The following is a 16,141-nucleotide window of genomic DNA, read 5'->3' as shown; positions in this document are numbered from 1 at the left end:
TCTTTCTGTATGTCTAGTCAACAGTTGTACATAGTTCATCATGTGAATTCAAGAAAGAACCTATCTATCTATCTATCTATCTATCTATCTATCTATCTATCTATCTATCTATCTATCTATCTATCTATCTATCTTAATTGAAAATAAAAAGTAAGAGTAATTTAAAGTTTTACTTTTGATGAAAGAATTAACATTAAAAAAGAAATCGATTGATTACAGTCGTCTTCCTTTGATGCTACCTAATCCAGGTCTTACTGTGAGGATGTTGGGAGTGAGGCATCTGCATATGGAGAAGTTTTGGGCCTCTAGACTCTGCTTTTTTGCTATTACTGGTGCGTTGCATTAATCTCTTTTGCTGTCAGAGTTAATGAAATAAGTATATAAGAACTTGGACGAGTGTGTGTGTGTGTATGTGTGTGTGTGTGTGTGCGTGTATCTGCTTGCTCTTAAAATCTCTGGCTCAATCTTATCGTGTGGTGCCTGTTGGGGAACTCAGAGAAAAGGAGCATTGTACTGTGAGAGCGTTCTGTTGGGTATCACTTGTAAGCTGATGTCCTCCACATGGGGCCTACAGCTGTGGCTCTGAGCTGTGGTCTGGAGGGCACGACAGACTACTCCCTCTACGACAAAGCAAATAATACAGGTACCTGAACTGAATTTATCACCATGGTTGTTGCTCAGAGAGACAATATCAGGGATACAGAAAATATAGATACAACAAATTTAATTTCTTTTTAAAAAAGGAGAGTGTTTTTTTTCACCTGATTTTATAACCTTTCTATCGTAAGAATAAACCTGCTCATAACACCCAGTGATGACAAGTCATGTAAGGTCACTTGAGCTTTTGTCTTTAAATGCTAAAGAAGTTTGCGCTCGCTCAGTTTCTCCTCTTTACAATGTCACATAGACAGAGAGGATATCTTTACTACTGTGTTGATGCCTTTTATATGTAGCTGAACAACTATATCTGGACACACTCTTATCTAGTCATACATCATCTTGTCACATCAGCAATCTAAATTCTATCCTCAGTTTAATCACGGGCCCACCGTAGATAGAAAAAGGATATGCTCTCAGCTAAGGTCAGATATAGTACACACAACTGAGTGTGTATTTGTTTGTACCTGCGTGAAAGTTTATTTGACAGTGTAACACTGCATCCTTGTCTTTGCCACGTCTGTGGCTTGTATGATGATAAATTCAGTTCAGGTGTCACCCTGGTTACGGTAGGTGAGGATTGATGGTCTGCAGAGGCTGCCGATCCATCACCATCGCATCGGGATTTCAAGAATCTGTTCCTGATCACACCCCACGGCAGGGGCCACGTGGTAACGACCCCTCTCAGTGCGACACCACAGGAAATCGATACCAGGCACTCAAGGTCAATGTACTGTTGGAAAACTACTTAAGCCCTGATGGATGGAAGGCCTGCCAACAGATGAGACAAGCCACTGACAGCTCCTCCTCCCCCACTCAAAAAAATATACACACATCCAGACATAAACAAATGTGTGTCCTTTAAGGTTAGAGGTGTCTTTGTTAATAAGTTTCTCTCTGAAGCTTCCTTTGTTATTCCAATCGTCTACTCGGATTTTGTGATTAAGAGCATTTTATAATAGAATAGCTTTCAGGTCATTAACTTTCACAGGTTTATTTTGTGCAGTGTTAAACTACCGTGCATTTTTTGGCAGTAAATGTAAATACATTGTTTTGATTACTTATTGATTTAGGACACATCATCCTAGTGTAGATGAAAGTGGTAATATTGGTTAAAATTCATTTGATGGCTTTTTACAGATGATGTCGATGATGTCTAACTCAAACCTACTAAGTGTTAAAAGAAGACTGTAATTCTTGTTCACTTAGAAGTCAATTTGTTGCATCAATCTCAGTGTTTCCCCTTAAATCGTCTGTGGTGCACAAAAAGATGATCTGAAGTTTTATGTACAAGTGGGCAAATGTGTTTTTTTAAACTAACATAGATTTTTCACACCCAAAAATATTTTATTTTCTTCAGAAATGCAGAACAGAATTAACCACTGCTTTTCAGTTTCTTCATTGCGCATTTGTGTCTTTTTAGATTTCTTGTTGGCGTTACAGTTGTCTGGTATAGATACCATGAATTAACAGACTAACATTTGGGTGAATTACTGAGTTTGTCTCAGTTTTGGCAGCTACTTTACAGCCACAATCCCAGAAGTGGAGTAGCTGTCCTTTCTTTTTCCAACCATCTTTTTAGGTTGCCCTGTTTTGCGTCACATTTGCATTAGATTTCCAGTCACTGGCATAAATACAACTCAATTATTGGGATATTGTATGTCAGCAAGGGCAATGAGAAACCCATGCTTCCTTAAGTGCAGATTTGAGTATCAACCATTTTTAAAATAGAGATTAAATTGAATATGTGTCTGAATAGACCTCAGTGTTTGAGAGTACATAGTTTAGTTGTTCTGCATTAGAAAACACATCTCCCACTCATCTCCTTGAGCACTGCCCCATTAACAACAGTTGTGCTTAACACATTCAAAACATGTATAACTCTTTTTAGACTGACAATTTGCAGAGCATGCAGTGTAATCACCTTCTAAAACCACAACTGTTATAGTAATGAAATGACTACACGAGGAAAACTTTCTCACATTAGTCGTTTCCTTTGCTTGAAGTTTTTTTTTTAATTGTTAAAAAGCAGTTCTTCATTCGTATTTCACAAGGCCACAAGGTACTTTCATTGAGGTTTCAAGTTTTAAGTTGTACATGAAGATGCCAGTGAGCTACATCCTGTATTGCAGTAACAACACCCTTCATTAGAAGACCTCAAGAAAAAGTCCGGATTCGTTGAGAAGCTGACTAGTCTGTGTTCCTCACACAGGAAATCCACAAAGAGGCATTTCGAGTAAGCGAGAAAGAGCTTGTCAGTGCAAGAATGAACAGTTCGGGTCCGTATGTTTACTGGATATGGTTTAAAAGATGATGTGCAAGACAAAGTGATCCACTGTAAGAATTATGATGTAAATTACCTAAAGGCTAATGGGAACACTGCAACAGATTATCACTTATTGTGGTGTTCACTTACAGGAAGAGGAAGACTGTGGCAGATTATCATATATTTCTATATGCTCCTGAGAACCAGCCTATTTATTTATGTCCTCTGTAATGGACATTTGTTTTTGGTCTGTATCTTTTGACTTATTACCCTATTACTACCCTATTAGTCCTGATGCGCTAAATAGAGGGCATCCTGGGTTTTCAATTGATATCTCATGTGTTTGGGTGGCCTCTTTTAGCTCCAAAGAGGCAGGAAATCACAAACAAAGTTCAATAGGAAGGTTCTTTTTTCCTTGGTTCTTAGGGGGCTATTAAGTTTTAGGGTTAAAATTTGATTTAAGGTTCCTGAAGAAAGTTCATATAAGTCAGTGAAATGCTGTTGTTTTTTTAAACAATGACACATCATAACAATAGGTTACCTTATTCTGCCAGAATGTATTTGGGTGGCAAAGTAATTATGTGGCCACACACAACAGTGGTGCAAAGGTGATCACTCAAAATAATTAAGACATATTCTTCTACAATAAGATATACTTATTATACTGTACAAGAATTATACTAAAGGGGCAATTCTTCACTGTGGATTTGTCTTACATCTTGTTTTATTTTCACAACTCACTGTAAACACAAGGAGGTAAACCACCGCACCCACAAATACACAGTAGAAATTAATATAGACGGCTAACACAATATGAGCAGTGAATATTGCCATTTACATAATGGATTATCTAGGTCACAATAGAGGTGGTCTATTATTCTTACTTCGGCTCATCTGCGTGTCTTATTCTTTTTATCCCTACTAATAATTAGAGGATTGAGATGACGCAAGACATTTGTTTTTGCTGCATACTTTCCACTAACCTATTTAAAATCTGAAGTGACCCCCACAAAGTGTAGCTGACTCCGTATTTAACAGTTATGATGCACTGCCTTCCAAAACCATATTTTCATTTCTTTGCCATACTGCAGTGAGAATGCTATTGCTAATACATTTAGGATGTTTATCTTTCTGCCTGCTGGAAGCATGATTTGTGTGCAGTTTACTGGAGCAAAACCACACAGAATCAGGCCAAAAAGCCAATGTCACTTGGACAGGCTGGAAAGAGAGTGAAGAACTCAAGCAACAGGCCCCAAAAGCTAAGAGCAGCTGCTCTGTGGGGAGCTGTGGTCAAAAGAAAATGTACATAAACACCTATCGCTGAACTAATGGGAACATGACAGAATCAAGAGTAATAGCCTTCGGTTTCAGACAATATGTACAAGGGTTAGCTGACATGTTTTCAAGCTCTAAAATAAAACTGCTAACATAAGGGAGCATTTACTCAGGAGTGTTTTTATAAAGCCAAAATGTTAGGAGCATTGTATTTTTACCATGGGGCAACATCCAGAGCTGAAAAACCCAACCCACAACTGCAGTTCCTCTTTGTACCACTTGGTACTGAAAGGGAGTCTAAACTCACCTAAACTCTTATGATAAATGTTCAAATTTACAGCATTAGAAAGTTTATTTACAGCCTGTTTTGACATCTGTAATAAAAACCATGAGTGGGGTGATTTTTTCTTCTTCTTATATTCATCCATCTGCATAATTGAGTTAGAGCGACAGGTGCTTTGATTAACAGCATGGTCCAGACTGTCCAAGAAGTTTGTTCTTCAGTTTCAGTGATTTTATTTGTCACTTTGTACTCACTGTCTCTGTGTGTTGAGCTGCACAGATAAAGTTTATTAAAGGTCTTTTTTAACCAAGCTAGCTATTATTAGCTGAAAACTTGTGCAGTCTACCGTCTCATGTAAGATCATTTCTGGCTTCAAAAAAGCAAGATGTTCAATGCTCTAATGCAGAGTCCAAAACCAGTGGGTGAAGTCTCTGTTGTTAGATCCACTTTTATGCTAGATTGGTTTTTATAAGATGCTAAAAACACTAACACTGTGGCAAGGTGATTATAATGGTTAAAGTGATTATAACCCTTTTTTTTCAGATCTCCAAGAATTAAATGAAGTAGCTCATAACTGTCTATTTCTTTTATTTTCTTTTATTCTTTTTTTCTTTCTTTCTTTATCATTATTTTTACCAAGGTATCCAATTATAGTGAAACTGAAGTGGACAAATACTAGACTGACTTTACATCCTACTTCAAGTGTTCAAGTTCTATTAGCAAAGGAGGCAAAGGCAAAGGAAAGCAAAGGAGAAACTATATTATTACCTATACAACAATCCCCCAACACACCACAATATTTGTACTCTCACAGGACTATCAAGACACTGTCTGGAATTCCAACAGATGCACACCTTTTAAATGTTCTTCAACACCTGAACTGAGCAAGAGATGAGGAGCATGAGGTCCAACACGGCAAGATGTCAGATGTAGAGAATTCAGTCAAATTTTTAAATAAAACGATGAAACAGAGTTACAGAGAATAACTGGGTGTATTACTCAATTGAGTTTGTACTGTGGGTCTACCAGGTAAGCAGCAGTCAGCTAGACTCTGGTACTTTCCTTTCCAACACATTACTTTCAAGCAAGTTCTGTATCACAGCAACCAAATTTTCACAGCTGATAAAACACTGAGCTTCCAAAATGCTCTCAAGTGGTCCCAGCTGGGTGTTTTCAGATGAGCGCCTGGCATTTCTAGCAAGGAAAACTGGTTTTCGTGTGCACACCACCTAAATTACCCCCTCTGTTTCAGAAATGATGAGATCGGTGCAGAAGAAGAGAGTAGATTTTTAAAAATGCATAATCTAAAAATGAGTTGTTTTTTTTGAAAGAACATATTGGCAAAAGTTTCTTTTATTATGCCAAGCAGTCTTGTGTTAAATTAACTGATAAAGACACAGACTTTTCTAGGAAAATGTGTTAAGACTCTTTTCTAATGTATCTTAGTGAATTTATCACTGCCACAGCAGGCTGTCATGAAAGTCATGGTTTAGATTACATAAAAGAGATCAGACGCACAGGTTACCGTGTTTTATGACCTCTGGAGGCACTTACAAACCTTACATTAGACCTAGTCTGGGTCCAGGAGTCAGCCGCCTGTTTGAACATGAAAAATTAGCCAGGCCCTCAGACAGTGGTCATTATGTGGTCGCCACTCGGCTTTTCCACCATAGATGGGCCAAATTGGACGTGGTACTTGTGGAAAGAGCCAACTTCCAAAACTGGCTCTTCAAGGTAGAACCTCCCTCAGGAATTGTAGCAGCCCACAAAGCTGTGCAATTAATAGAAGAAAGTAAGGAAGGTAAAGGAAGCTTGAAAAGACTGAAGGCAGAAAGAAAATCAAGGAAGACAGAAGCACTAGTGGTACAAAAACAAAACAAATAACAAGGAATGTGGGGCAGAAAAAAGAGACACGAAGCAGTTGCTGGTAGAAAGACAGATAAGTGTTTCATGGAAGCTACCATCTAAATCTACCATGAAATAAGGAAATACCATAAAAGTCCTCACCAAAATTACCTGTGAGCTGTTAAAACACCTTTAATGAATTACTAGAGAATTTCATTACAACTGTATTTTTTACATTTTTATCTTTCTTTTCCCTTTTTTTAATTATAATTTGTGTTGTGGTAATAAAAAAAAGCTTTCCACAAAATCCCCTGAAAAAACACACAAAAACAATCTGTTGTAAATTGAAAGTAATAAACTGCTCCATTCAGTGGTATAGCACACTTACTTCTATCTGCTTCTGTAGTTTTTTTTTTTTAATTAAGAATTTAATGAAAGCTGGTCTGAAACCTCAGTGAGACTCTTCTGTTAATAGACTGCTATTACTAAACCTTCTCTGAGGTTGTTACATAATTTTTGTCACAAAATCTTCAGTGAGGTTATAAATAATTTATATCCCAAATTTCTATCTACTCATGTAGTGCAAAAGTGTTTAAAAAAATGTTTAGAGGGAGAAAGAGAGAGAGAAATATATATATACACAAACACACACTGGGATAAATTGTTGCATACATTTTTTTTTATTGTTTGGGTTTTTGTTTTATTGTTTTTTGTCATATTAAGATATTTTGACATTACAGATGTTATGTCAGCATATCTGTTTCCAAGCTATTAGACAGTTGTTTTGCGTAAAGCTCATCTTTCACCTAAACCTTTCATAGTCTTAGAGGATAGTGTTCAGCATACGGTGAGCCTGAAGGGCTTCAGTTGGTGTTTCAGAGGAAGGAAAGACCAAAAGACAAGGGAGGCGGAAGAAAGGGTGAATATTAAGTGAATGAGAGATCATAATGGAGAAAATAATGAATTATTGGGGGGGGGGGGGCTGAGACTAACGGGTGTTGTTTGTGGCCTGTTCGTGTTACTGTAACCACAACGTTAAAAGTTCCCATGATTCCAGCTGCCTTATAATAAGGATGGTCAGTGCACAGGGAAATGACCCTAGACTAGGCTTTCTACTCCTCAGCGCTGATCCCAGGTTTTGTGCAAACATGTGAACAATAATACAGCTGCTAATTAAAAATAAATAAAGAAGTAAATGTATACAATATAAATGAACATAGTAATACTCTTACACAGAGATATTTCCCCTACTTCAGGTTTTCGGTATGAGTATCAAACAGTACTCTAAAAGCCCTGGTTTCATACTTAATTGTCAGTTACATTTTCTTACCACATCCTTATTGTTACCATGAAAGCTTTGGTGTGGTATCAACTACTAGAAGATTAATTTATTATACCTGTCTATGTAACTGTGAATTTGTTTTTAAATATATGCTTTATTACTCTGGTCAGGCAATAGCAGCCAAAGTTCTACATTCTGGATTGCTACATAAACATGAGGCATTCCACTATGTTAGTACTGTGACTACTATAAGATCAAAATAATAAACAAGCAAACAATTAATCAATCAAAAAAATCCAAAACCAAACCCTGTGATCTCTTGAGGGGCTCAACTGTATTTCACTGCCTTAAATGCCTTAAAGGAGCACAGTGTACTCTTTATTTGCAGTAAAATTACCCTCATATTTCCCTACCATCAGAGTCATGATTCTTTAGCACTGTCCAAGATGGTACTGACGCACACTAATGTCTGTCACAGTCCAGTGTGAAGCATCTATAAATGGACCCCAAAGAATAAAAAAAGATACCTTGTATGAGACAAATGACTGACATCATCATTCCAAATAAATTCCTCCTGACTGAAAAATGTTGATAGTTTGGCAGCAAACATGACAGCGAAATTATGTAGACGATGTGAAGAGATGAAACGTGGCCATGAAATTGAGCCATCTTTTTCTGCTGTATAGCAAAGGCATCAATAGAAATGAAGTCTACTCCTGCAAATTGTCCAAAAAAGTCCAAAAAATAATGGGTTCAAAGACTTTACATACTTATAGTGCAGGTTAATACCATAGTGGCATAATGCAATTTTACCATAAACAAGACTGGGAAAACATGAAATGCAAACTTAACATTTTCTTTCTTTCTTTCTTTCTTTCTTTCTTTCTTTCTTTCTTTCTTTCTTTCTTTCTTTCTTTCTTTCTTTTTTTTGATCCAGCTTATTTTATAGGTCCAATGAACATGTAAAAAAAAGAAAAAAGATGTTTCCAGTGACAGACAATTGGCTTAAACACAACTTCTACTATTTGTGGGGGGGGGGAAATGGATATTGTGTGACCTAGAACAAATATTACAGTTTACTAAACATAAAATAAGCATTTTGGAGGGATAGTGTAACAGAATTAAATCACACTACATTATGGAATTACTAACATTATTAATAGATTTAAGGATGTAAATGAACAACTTTAGAAAGTAGCGGTAAAGTCCTTTACATGGAACCCAAGATTTGGAGGACCGCAGCACAGATGTTCATTCGTTATACCTGTATGGCCCCACAGTGCTACACACCAGGGACACCTTTATACAGTTAAATAAAGGCTTTGAGAGCCATCTAATCACAGCCTCTTTAAAGTTTTAATAGCAGCCAGGAAAATATCAATAACTTATATCAGCTGGAGGTTGGCTGTGTAACAAGTGGCCTCCTCCTGGGCTGTGTCTGCCTTGACTAGCATGTGTGTGGCATGTGTGAAAACACTGTATTGGTGGTGGTGGTGGGTGTGTGTGTGCGTGTGTGTGTGCTGTTTAATGTCACACCCTTTTGACTGACAGATAAGTTAAGAGAAGTAAAGTAACAGAAATAAAGTCCATAGATCTGCAATCCAGTACTTGTCCCTGTAGGATTATTTATCTGGCAAAGACATCATGCTGACTCTGATAGCCCTGGGGCACTGTCTACCTCTGTATGGTACAAAATACTGGTATGACAGGCAAGCACAGCATATTCACTGGCTTTATTGCCCAAAGGCACAAAAACACAGGTCACGCCTCAGTTAGAATCACTGTGTTTATGTGTCAAAACTGCAATGACCTGCAAAATGTAGCCATGATTGATTTAATAATAATATTACCATGGCTGCAGATATGTTCAAAACTGTCCAGTCAATATTTGTGTTTGTCTGTTTCTGCACAGGAAAACAAAAAGGTTGACAACACAAACACATTACCTATAAGAAGTTATTCAATAACACGAGAGGACGGGAATGTGGATGATTGTTACATCAAACTGCATTAAACTATTTTAAAATGAAGAGACCTTGTGTAGTTAAAAGAAAAGATGAAACGACTATATTTACTCTCTTTGTAGATTCCAGGGAGATCTTTCATTTATCTCTCTCCTTAAACACAGTGGTTCACCCTGCTGCTAAAAGCCCACCTCAGCACTTTCTCTCCCTCTCCTTACCCTTTAATATTGATGATTCTCACAGGATAAAATAAGTTAAGTGGAGATATGGTAATCCCTCCTCTGCTTGCTGAACTCGTTTGTTTACTCTGGGGTGACTTCAGTGATGTAGCTATGCCTTTCTAGTCGCATATAATTTCACGTTTAGCAAACGCTACCCTCTTTAATGTGTGCACTATCAAGGTCATGAATAGCTAATTTTTTTTCAGCCCCTGGAATTAATTATTCACAGTTAAAAAGCAATGCAGAGTTCTTTCTGAAACGTGTTGGCAGATCTTACCTCTCTGACCACAAAAGATTCCACTACAGTTTTCATGTTTTGGTTACACAAATTTACTTTGTGTATCTAATGGTACTGTACAAAGCTATACATATATATTTATGGTTTTGGTTCATGTATCCCATTAGAGGGAACAAATCAATTTAATGTTGTGATGGAAGTAGTCTCTTCCAGTAGCACAGGGCTTGTAACGCAAAACTGTCCACTACAATCATCAAAAGAAGAATGGTGTTCCATATCTCCATACACCTTTCTAACACTTGAAATATACTTAAGAAAAATAATTTTTATAAATATTTATAAATATTTATTATGCAGGAAAAAGAACATGGTTTTGTTTATAGCTGTGTGGATGTACATAGCACACAGATTTTGAATTTAATTTTATTCTCAGGACTGCTGTTACGAGAACTGGATAGTTTGTGTCATTTTCTTCAACTGAGATCAAAGTAAGTCAACATGTTCATGTCAGAAAAGTCTTCATCTGAGCCTTATTAAGTATAGACCAGATTCATTTCTTGGTAATAACAGTAATTATTGTGGATGGACTAGCTGGATTCCTACTCGGGGTTATTACAGTGACACCCCTGTGGAGCCACTATGCCCAAACATCTGAAATGGACTGTGAATTCCTCTAGATTAAGGACTAGCTTCACTGTACAGTCTATTTAAAAAGGGATTAAACTTTGCAAATCCGTTACTTTCTATAAGACCTCATATTTGAATTTTCCTTTGCATTTTAGAGCATTAATTCTCCTCGTTCTGACTTTTCAGCCCTTTTTCCATTTTAGGAGCACAGAACTTGTTCAATTACAATAACTACCAAATTTCTTTAAGCTGCTGTTTTCAGAACCACCGTAGGCAGAAATAATTATGAAATGCATCCAATGTTTTTGTTTGTTTGTTTGTTTTTTAATATTAATACAGTTAAAGACATGTTTTATGCTGGAAAAAAAAAAGAAAGTACAAGACAAGATCTGTCTGTATGTGGACAGTTAAAAAATGTTGGGCCATTAGCTATTTACAATGGCATCTCCTAACCACTGGTCACAAGATGCACACGATGATGGTTCTCAGGCTGTAAACAGAATGAGTGGACAAGTTAATGGTATTAAGCTATTTAAGATCAGTGTTCAGTTCAGTGCACTGGTTTAGGCCATGCTATTATGGCATTCAAGGCTACATTCTTCCTTGTAAGTGCTATTTCAATTAAATACATTGCACACTCTTGTTAAGGTTGTCCTTAATGGTGGTAAGCTATAAAGAAATCATTGGGATATTTAGTAAAATATGAGTGTTTACTGATATTAAGTTACGCTTTACATTTCAGCTTTAATAAACATGAGTGAGGATGTGCTCTACTGTATGTAACTGCATAAGATAAAGAAATATTTGTCCTTAAATCATATTTACAATCTTATATCATGACCGTTGGCCAGTACACAAGTCTGATGACCATCATGTGAATCATTTACATGTATGAAAAAATTAGGAAAAAAAAAGATTTAGACATATTTTATATTTATACTTACAAACAAAGTAAAGTAAAACTCTCATAGATAAACTCATCCTCACAGCACGGCTTCTGCTAAGACGGACACCCCAGTAAGAATAATTCATTTCAGAGATAGCCAACATTTGCAATTAAGCTTCATCTTCACTGCAATGTTGTCACATTCCCATACTCTGCCTTCTCTTTGAATGAATCACCTGTACACTTTAATTACTGAGTCTCTTTCCCCAAGCCCACCCACCGCCATCAACCTACCTCTTGCAGGCCTCATTATCAAACTAGGGCAATTTCCCCCCCAGCAACCCCATCTCTAATGCATGGATACTTTAAGCAAGACTGATGATGGCCAATAAATGTGTTAGAGCGAAGCTGTATAAATGATCTGGGATAAATGCGTGTTTTAAAATTCAAACATGGAGCAAAGATGAGGCTTCAAGCCACTGACATCACGTGTCTTACGTGTATATTTGGTCAAGCTCTGGGCGCTGAATCATCACAAACATAGTTGGGATAACCAATATATGATTTATCAATATCAGATTTTAATCAACTTGAAGTTCACAAGTTATAAACATTTGAGTCACTGCTTTACAAGCTTAGTCTTAGCTGTAGACAGAATTCATGTGAGTATGCCTTTCCTTGTGGCGAAATGAAGACATGCCCACTTTTGCCTCAATAGTGGCTGTAGCTCAGGTGCATCAGAACCACCAATTGGAAGGTTGGTGGTTCGATCCCTGTCTGCTCCAGTCTGCATGCAAAGAGTATAGTCTTGGCTAAGATATTAACCCCAGGTTTCTCTCCAGTCTGTCTGTAAGAGTATAAATGCACGCAAATGTTGGACAGAAAGCACTTGCATAGAAAGAGCATAGAAAAAAGTCCTTGGGTGAATGAGGCAAGTTGTATAAAGTGATCTGAGTGTTCGGAAAGAGTAGAAAAGCGCTATATAAGAACCAGTCCATTTAACATTTTGCATAGCTGACCAGCTGCTCTTATTATGAACTTGTCTTATACACATATATGAAATACAAAACCTACATGCAAAATAGTGTCAGACTTGAGTGACACTGACCACTTTAAAAAACAAAACAAAACATCTACTTAAAAAATGCAATTAAATGAACAAAAACAATAGAAGCAGAAGTAGAATATTTACTACCTCAAACTAAAGAATTGACAATGATGTGAAGTGTTTTGGGCCAATCTATAAAAAAAAAAAAGACCAGCAAGTTAAAGGATGTCCTTGCCCCAAAATGTAGAATAGTGAGAGCATAGCCTGAAGCTGTGTCATGATGTATATTGTATAAAATAGACAGCTGTGTATTGTGACAGGGCATTCTTTAACTCCCTAGAGTGAGTGACAAAGCCATAGATTTCTCACAGGAACCTGCTGCTTAGGAGGGATGACAGCTACATGTTGTTGATAAAGCATGTGGAAGGGATCGCTAATAAGCTCCTCCAGATCAATAAATGACTGCATGCTGCAAATGAAACTGTAAATCTCATCAATGGTAGTTCATAATTCTTATGTCAAGCGCACATACCAGCTAACGTGCTTGCTGCTTATCGTAACCTCATGCATATTAAATATGGGCCAAGGCTAAGGGTAGTATAATAACACAATTCTAACTTATATGATTGTAATAAAATGACAAAATATGGTACAAGTTTGTGCTGAAGTTTTCCCCGGGGAAGCTTTGACAAATAAATGAATAGTCACTTTATTTAGGGAAACTCTATCTTGATAGCAGGGCATGGCGTCTATTAGCTGAAGCATGAAAAACAGATTCTATGGCAAGCAGAAAAGCAAGATGCTTGATACATGAGTCTGATTAATCAAGCGCTACTCGCCTCGCTATATATGAAAAGAGAAAGAGTCCCATATTGAATGACAATGAGAGTTGTGTATTAAACTATCAGAACATGTTCTAACAAGGCAAAAACTTTAAAGTCACTCTGACACACATGGAGCTTACCCTTAAGACAGCACTGACATTGCGGTTTTACTTGTTATGTAATGACTTAATTGTGACTGGAAAGGAAACAAAAAAGTTTTAGGTTTCTACTATACCTTTGGTGGTACATATTAAATACAGACATGAAGCAGGCTCTCATTTTGCAAGATATCTATGCTGAGAGGGACTTTAATCCATTTTTTGCTCTTCCTAGAAAGACAAAAATTCCCTTTCAAGGATTTGAAAAACCTTTATTTAGGAAAAATCCAACCGAAAAGAATAAAGTGGAAGAAATCATGTTTTTTAAACCATCTTTAACCACTGTTACTCAGAGCTGTCCCACTTGGGAGTATCCCTATGAGCTGTGGTCATGAAGTCTCAGAACATCTCTGCCCTGTGGCTTTGTACTGACCAGCAGACCACGAACACAGCCAGGCAGTGGCTGGTCAGAACCCAGCCTTTCTGCATTTGACCATGCTAAGTTAGAACAATTATACTGCATGAAGCTTACCACACTGTAGCAGTGCATATGTCATGCATTGTCCTTTCTTTGGTAATGCAGTATTTGTGATAAAACGTCTTTTGGCTTTCTGTTTTGTGGTGTAGGTCCTGGGTCCAAAGGCCAAATCTCTGGTGGGTAGCCATAAGTCACGTCTGGGTTTAGCACATTGCTGAGGCTGGCTGAGGTTTGCTGAGGAACCACAGCCTAATTCACCCAGCGCTGCGAGGAGACGGTCCGTCTGCAGCCCAGAGCCATGACCAACCAGTGCCTTTACTGAGGGGCTGCACGCCAGAGATATTATCCCCTTTCCCTTATTATTATATCACCCCTCGTTTAGCCACCACCCCTCGTTCTTTTCGCTCTCATTTATGTCGTTTTTTTTTTCCCAGGTTAATGTGTTATTTAATATTCTATTTTTAAATTAAATGTAGTAGCACTTATAAACCTCCAGATCTCTTTGGTATCCAGGCACACTTTCTAGGTTGTGCTTTATCTAGTGCTGTAATAACACATCTGGCAGAGTTTCACTGCCAAATGGCAAGTGAGATAAATGTGTGTGTGAATATTTCACTCAAGTGCTTTACAATACTTGAAAAGATAATCCATTTTTACGGAGAAAGGAGTGGGTGGGAGAGTTTAGGGTTTAAACAGCACAATAATCTCTCCATATCTGCCTCTCTACACGACACACTTTTTCCCTGCCACTTACTGGAGATGTGGGGATGTGATAACTAAGAGTAAACATACTCGGGCTGCATGTTCCAGCACACACATGCAGACAGACACGCGTACACACACACACACACACACACACTCGCTACTTTCAAATCATTCCCTGGTGCCACCGCAGCTACTTTACAAATAATGGCCCCCATGTGTGCTCAGGGCTCCAAGCCTGTGTGAGGCAGGGGTCTGGGCTCTGTGCCCAGTCTGAAGCCCTGTCAAGATCACTGTAAATTTCTCCCTGTTTTCAGCAGCTGTAATTTAAGGGCCAGATGTACAGGAGACTGAGGACAGAGCCAGATAAACAGCTTGTTACATATTTCTTTACCATGTATACTGTTTTACATGGATATCCATATACAACAGTGAATTTGTTTTGGTAGTAGCAAATTTCTTTTCTGTCCAGATCTCATGTTGACATGCAGTACCCACATGACAGTCTGCTATGTAATATAATGCATGTCGTATTTATCTTGTATTATATTGTTTAGGGGCGACCGTGGCTCGGGGGTTGGGAAGCGTATCTGTAACCGGAAGGTCGCTGGTTCGATCCCCGGGCTCTCTGTCGTGGTTGTTGTGTCCTTGGGCAAGACACTTTACCCTACCGCCTACTGGTGTTGGCCAGAGGGGCCGATGGCGCGATATGGCAGCCTCGCTTCTGTCAGTCTGCCCCAGGGCAGCTGTGGCTACAACTGTAGCTTGCCTCCACCAGTGTGTGAATGTGAGAGTGAATGAATAGTGGCATTGTAAAGCGCTTTGGGTGCCTTGAAAAGCGCTATATAAATCCAATCCATTATTATTATTATTGATGTCTGAGTTAGTGCCTTTTTACAAAGCAAAATCCATGCTCTGCCTGATTTAGCTGGTGATATTTATTTATGGATCTAAGCATCTAGATATTGTTTTAACTTGCTGGAAAATACATAGTTTCGCACGTGTTGGAACTTAAAGCACACCACTGACATGTCAATAGGACAACACAAACTTTCACTAACAAAATCTTGTGTCATGACTATTATTAAAGAGGCCCCTTCAATGACAGAGCATTCTCCTTCCACTAATGGTCTCAGTTTCCTAGATCTGACAAATTCCCTGTGACATCCATAGAGACACTGGTATTGTAAACAGTGGGTGTTACCAGGGAAAATATTGTTAAATCCAGAAACTCCACCCTAATTGGGAATATAATGGAGAATGAAGGGACACCGCTGAACTAAGTGGGAGGCCTGACGAATGTGTGTAGACTGAATATGTAGGGGAATCTTTCATGTGTTTTGGCAAGGAGAGACAGCATACTGTTCAGGCCTTGTGTGAAAAGTCACATTTTATAAGTTAGTGTGATGAGGTCAGGACATGGAGCTGCAGGTTATGGAACATTGTG

This window comes from Diplotaxodon limnothrissa, linkage group LG1 (genome assembly GCF_057381915.1).
Source record: "Diplotaxodon limnothrissa isolate DT_005_m linkage group LG1, D_limnothrissa_male_GT1.1, whole genome shotgun sequence".
Classification (NCBI taxonomy): Eukaryota; Metazoa; Chordata; class Actinopteri; order Cichliformes; family Cichlidae; genus Diplotaxodon; species Diplotaxodon limnothrissa.
The sequence above is the reverse complement of the archived record's forward strand: the minus strand, read 5'-3'. Positions refer to the sequence as shown.